The sequence below is a fragment of the Bos grunniens genome, chromosome 13 (assembly GCF_055505025.1).
Source record: "Bos grunniens cultivar Pamir isolate PY7600 chromosome 13, Bosgru_T2T1.0, whole genome shotgun sequence".
Taxonomy (NCBI): Eukaryota; Metazoa; Chordata; class Mammalia; order Artiodactyla; family Bovidae; genus Bos; species Bos grunniens.
In genome coordinates, this window is record NC_141177.1 from 31,028,590 (window position 1) to 31,034,823 (window position 6,234).

Genomic DNA, 6,234 nt, shown 5'->3' on the forward strand with positions numbered 1-6,234 from the left:
AAGGACTGATGCTAAAGCTAGAACTCCAATACTTTGGTCACCTCATGCAAAGAGTTGACTCACTGGAAAAGACCCTGATCCTGGGAGGAATTGGGGGCAGGAGGAGAAGGGGATGACAGAGGATGAGATGGCTGGATGGCATTACCGACTCGATGGACATGAGTTTGAATAGACTCCAGGAGTTGGTGATGGACATGGAGGCCTGGCATGCTGCGATTCATGAGGTCGCAAAGAGTTGGACACAACTGAGTGACTAAACTGAACTGAACTGAACTGAGAGCACTTGTCTTGTTTCTGATCTTGGGAAGATATGCTTTCGGTTTTTCACTGTTGAGAACAATGTTTTCTGTGGGTTTGTCATATGTGGCCTTTATTATGTTGACGTATGTTCCTTCTATGCCAATTTTCTGGAGAGTTTTTTTTTATAATAAATGAGCAATTAGTTTTGTCAAAAGCTTTCTCTGCATAGATTTTTTATCACAGTTTCAATTTCAGTGCTTGTGATTGGTCTGTTCATATTTTCTAATTCTTCCTGGTTCAGTCTTAGAAGGTTGTACATTGCTAAGAACTTGTCCATTTCTTCCAGGCTGTTCATTTTATTGGCATATAGTTGCACATAGTAATCTCTTATGATCCTTTTTATTTCTGCATTGTCTGTTGTAACTTCTTTTTCACTTCTTATTTTATTAATTTGAATCTTCTCCCCTTTTTTCTTGATGAGTCTGTCTAATTAATGGCTTGTTAATTTTGTTTATCTTCTCAAAGAACCAGCTTTCAGTTTTATTGATCTTTGTTATGTTTTCCTTCATTTCTCTCCCATTTATTTCTGCTCTGATATTTATATTTCTTTTTTTCTTCTTTTTCTAGTTGCTTTAAACGTAAGGTTAGGTTGGTTATTTGATGTTTTTCTCATTTTTTGTGGTAGACTTGTATTACTATAAACTTCTCTCTTAGCATTGCTTTTACTGCATCCCATAGGTTTTGAGTTGGCATGTTTTCATGGTCATTTGTTTGAAGGTATTTTTTTTATTTCCTCCTTGATTTCTTCAGTGATCTCTTGGCTATTAAGAAGTATATTTTTTTAACCTCCATGTGTTTGTATTTTTTACAGTTTTTTTTCCCCTGTAACTGATATCTAATCTCATAGCATTGTGGTCAGAAAAAAATGCTTGATACAATTTCAATTTTCTTAAATTTACCAAGGCTTGATTTGTGACCCAAGATGTGCTCTATCCTGGAGAATGTTTCCTATGCACTTGAGAAAGAAGTGTATTCTGCTGTTTTTGGATGGAATGCCCTATAAATATCAATTAGGTCTGTCACGTCCGATGTGTCATTTAAGGCTAGTGTTTCCTTATTAATTTTCTGTCCAGATGATCTGTCCATTGTTGTGAGTGGGATATTAAAGTCCCCTACTATTATTGTGTTACTGTCTATTTCCTCTTTTATAGGTAATAGCTTTGCCTTATTATTGAGGTGCTCACATGTTGGTGCATATTATATATTTATAATTGTTATATCTTTTTGGATTAATCCTTTGATCATTATGTAGTCTCCTTCCTTGTCTTTTGTAACAGTCTTTATTTTGAAGTCTATTTAATCTGATATTAATATTGCTACTTCCACTTTCTTTTGATTTCTACTTGCATGGTATATCTTTTTCCAGCCCCTGACTTTCAGTCTGTATGTGTCCCTAGATCTGAAGTGGGTCTCTTTTAGACAGTATATATATGAGTCTTGTTTTTTTCAATCCGTTCAGCCAGTCTGTGTCTTTTGGTTGGAGCATTTACTCCATTTACATTTAAGGTACCTATTGATATGTATGCTCCTATTACCATTAACTTTATTGATTTGGGTGTGGTTTTTTTGTTTTGTTTTGTTTTTTTAGGTAAGAAATGGTTTTATTCAGACTCAGAGAGAAGCACGCTCCACAGACAGAGTGTGGGCCACTGCAAAGGGCAAGTGCCTTGGATTTGTTTTTGTAGGTCTTTTCTTTCTGTTTCCTGTCTAGAGAAGTTCCTTTAGCATTTGTTGTAAAGCTGGTTTGGTGGTGCTGAATTCACTTAATTTTTGCTTGTCTGTAAAGCTTCTGATTTCTCTGTCAAATCTCAATGAGATCTTTGCTGGGTAGAGTATAGTTGGTTGTAGGCGTTTCCTTTCATCACTTTAAGCATATCCTGCCACTCCTTTATGGCCTGCAGAGTTTCTGCTGAAAGATCAAGCTTTTAACCTTATGGGGATTCCCTTGTATGTTATTTGTTGCTTTTCCCTTGCTGCTTTTAATATTTTTTATTTGTGCTTAATTTTTGTTAGTTTGATTAATATGTGTCTTGGCATGTTGCTCTTTTTGGATTTATCCTGTATGGGACTCTCTGGGCTTCCTGGACTTGGGTGGCTATTTCCTTTCCCATGTTAAGGAATTTTTCAACTATAGTTCCTCAAATATTTTCTCATACCCTTTCTTTTTCTCTTCTTCTCTGGGACCCCTATAAGTCGAACGTTGGTGCATTTAATATTGTACCAGAGGTCTCTGAGACTGTCCTCATTTCTTTTCATTCTTTTTTCTTTGTTCTGTTCTGCTTCAGTTATTTCCACCACTCTATCTTCCAGCTCAGTCAGTTATTCTGCTATTGGTTCCTTCTAGTGTATTTTAAATTTCAGTTACTATGTTGTTCATTGTTGATTGCTTGTTCTTTAGTTCTTCTAGGTCCTTGTAAATTATTTCTTATATCTTCTCAATCCTTGTCTCCATTCTATTTATCTGTGCCTCCATTTTATCTCCAAGGTTCTGGATCATTTTTACTACCATTACTCTGAATTCTTTTTCAGGTAGATGGCCTACTTCCTTTTTCGTTGTTTGGTTTGGTAGTTTTTACCATGCTCCTTCATCAGCTGTATGTATCTCTGTCTTCTCATTTTGTTTAATTTACTGGGTTTGGGGTCTCCTTTCCGCAGGCTGCAAGGTTCTCAGAAGGTCTCTGGACCTGATGTTGGTGATGTGGGATCAGCTCCGACTGAGATCTGGCCTTACTCCAACTCGTACTTGCTTCCAAAGTCCACAGTTGCCTCCAAAGCTCACAGTCTTAAGCCAATTGCAGGGATTTAATGTGCTGCATCCGCTCCTGCCAGAGTGAATTCCTTTCCTCTTCTTTGGTCACACAGCCCCTGGTGTTCCGCTTTGGTTTTGGCCCCCGCTCTGCGTGTAGGCCACAGACAAGAGGGGCCTAATAAGGCCACGGGCTCACTTGCTCAGTCAGGCTAGGGAGTAAAAGGGGTAGGGCAGACACAATGAGGCAGTGCCTGTGGCAGTAGAGACCTGCTGAAAGCTGCTAGAGTCAGAAGTGCTCTCCCAGGCGAACTGACCCTGGGTCCCTTGGAAGAACCAAGCTACACAGTCTTCCAGGAAGTTGTGGACAGTGACCTGCTCCCACTCACAGCTTGGCAGCCACTGTGGCAGCCGTCACAGCCACCTCTGATGTCGCAGACCATACCCTCATGCCATGCCCCACCTCCTTTGACACTCCTGCCATCGTTGATGGCAGTAGGTCCCCGGGCATGCCCACCTCTGGGGTCACAGACCACAGCCAGCTCACCCCACCTTATGACACTCACAAAGGCACAGTCCTGTAATCTGTGAGCACTTGGAGTTAGATGGTCCCAGTGGTGATGATCTCTTGCCTCTCTGGCAGACCCAGGCTTTTCCCTGGGCTCTTTCTGCATGTTGTACTAGTACCCTTAGAGTAACTTCAAGGCAGGCAACCCCAGTCCTCATCTTGGGGTCCGATTCCTGAAGCCTGAGCCTCAGCACCCAACCCCCACTTGCTGCAGTGGGCATGAAAACTGCTTCTCAGCTGGGAGTGCTGGTCAGCAAAAATCTCTGTGCTGAATTCTCTCCCGTTTGCCTTCAGAGGACCTGCTGCACCCCCCTCTGAGGTTCCGAAGCTCCTGTGAGGAGGGTTCAGAGGAACTTTGCCTCCTTCACGACTCTATCCCTGAGGTGCAGGATTCCTCCCATTTTCCTTGTCTCTATTTTTCTTTCTTATTGCTGTTTCCCTACCACTTTATTCAAGATTAGCTATAGAGATTAGCTTGCCTTTTTGGAAGTCTGAAACCTTCTGGCAGCATTCAGTAGGTGTTCTGTAGGAATTGTTCCATGTGCATTTTTCATGTATTTTGGGGGAGGAAGAGGATCTCCACATCTTACTCCTCCACCATCTTCAACACCTCCCTTCCAAAAATATAAACTTTTGCTTGAGTATTTTTAATTGGACTGTAGGTAAATGATCACATTTCTTTTTTAAAAATTGTATAGCTTATAAATAAGACCAAAGTCTCCTACCACCCCAGCCACAGCCCCAGTCCTTTGCCCTTTCCCCATAAGCAGCTGGTTGTCTCCTTTGAAACCTTTTTCCTATGTGCATATACCCTCCCCCTTACACACACAGAATAAAGTATTGTTTTTAGTGCGTGGGTGTGTGTTTCAGAATAAATTGTTTCATACTCTATATATTTGTTTTTTTCAGCACTTACTGTGTTGTAATTAATTTTTTTTCCCTCAACACCATGTCTTAGAGATCTAAGATACCACGTTTTAGAAAATGGGCAGGTTCATTGTTTTATTTTGTTGCATAGTATGCTATAGTGTGAATTTACTAAATTTATTGAGCCTTTCTCAAGTTGATGGAGCCTTAGGTGATTTCTAGTTTGGGCCATCACCAGTGATGATGCTGTGCTTATCCTTGTACAATTTTATTTGTATACATGAAAAATGTGTATGAATATGATCTGCTGCAATAAGCAAGAAACTCATTAAACAAATAAGAGTTGTTGGGTTTTTCCCCCTCTTTTCTGAAGGTAAGGAGTAACTGGGATTGCTTTAGTTGTGTGGTGATGCACCCTGAGATCCAGGCTCTCTAACTTTTCACTCTGCCAACTTTAGTATGTTGTCTAATATCATCAACCTTGGTGCCTCATACTCACCATATGGTTGCAGCAGCTCTGGACATCACTTCTGGGATCAGAGCTAGAAAGGGGAAGAAAGAAAGATCATAGCCATTTATGTTCCTTCTTATCAGAAGTACAAATACTGTCTAAGAAACAATCTCAATGAATTTCCACTTAGGTATTGCAGGCCAGAACTAGGTCCTTGACCTCTCCTACTGTAATGGAGACTCAGAAAGAGGGAAGAAGCTTGTCCTGATGGGCTTAAACCAATTCTTCAAGTCTTATTGCATATTAGATTCATATGAAAGTGAAAATGTTAGTCACTCAGTCATGTCTGATTCTTTGCAACCCCATGGACTATATTGCACACCAGGCTTCTCTGACCATGGAATTATCTAAGCAAGAATACTGAAGTGGGATGCCATTTCCTTCTCCAGGAGATCTTCCCAACCCAGGGATTGAACCTGGGCAGATTCTTTACCATTTGAGCCACCAGGGAAGTTCATTAGCCTCATAGGTGAGCTATTTAAAAATACCCATGTCTGGACCCCACTGCCAGAGGTTTTGATGTAATTTGGTCTTCGGTGAGTTCCAGACACTGGTGTTCTTTAAAAACTCCCTGTATGACTAAAAAGTCAATCAAAGCTGAGAACCAGTGGCTTACACCAATCATGATCTTCTTCCTGGGGCTGAGATTTATCAGTTAGGATTAGATTCAGGTGCAAGTGACCATGTGCAACATAACCACAACCCACACAAGATAGGGTTTTACTTCTTGCTCAAGTAAAAGTTCAGTGATAGTTGATTCAGGGCTAGATTGGCCTCCATCCTGTGATTCAGGGCTAGAGTGGCCTCCATCCTGTGATTCAGGGCTAGATTGGCCTCCATCCTGTGATTCAGGGCTAGATTGGCCTCCATCCTGTCAGAGGCTCAGGCTTCATTATATTGTAGATCCGCCATGCAAGGCCTCCATTCCCAACTTTATTCAAAACAGTTATTTCAGCTCCAGCCACCATTTATGTATTCCAGCCAGCAAGAAGAAGGACAGGGGAGGAGAGCCGAGGCCCCAGTCCTTTAACGACACTTCCTGCCAGTTGCACACACCACTTCTCTCCTCCCACATAATACAGAAAGCAATGTGTCAGTCTTAGTCAGTGCTTTCATTTCAGAAGGTCTCCTCTACCTTAAGACAATAAGCATATTTTCCAATGTTTTTTCAAGTGCTGTAATGGTCACTAATTTATCTGAAATGTAGTTTTATATAAAATGTGAAATATAAATATCTAACTT

At 40.8% G+C, this 6,234-nt stretch overlaps 1 long non-coding RNA gene across 1 annotated transcript; it reads right to left on the minus strand.

Annotated features, from left to right (window-relative positions):
- Positions 1 to 1,859: 1,859 nt before the first annotated feature.
- LOC147360665 (uncharacterized) lies at positions 1,860 to 5,607 on the minus strand. The gene is made up of 3 exons (XR_015139313.1): positions 5,426 to 5,607; positions 4,981 to 5,023; positions 1,860 to 3,258 (listed from the first exon to the last, which is right to left on the minus strand). It is a non-coding gene; the product is annotated as an uncharacterized LOC147360665 (long non-coding RNA).
- Positions 5,608 to 6,234: the final 627 nt, after the last annotated feature.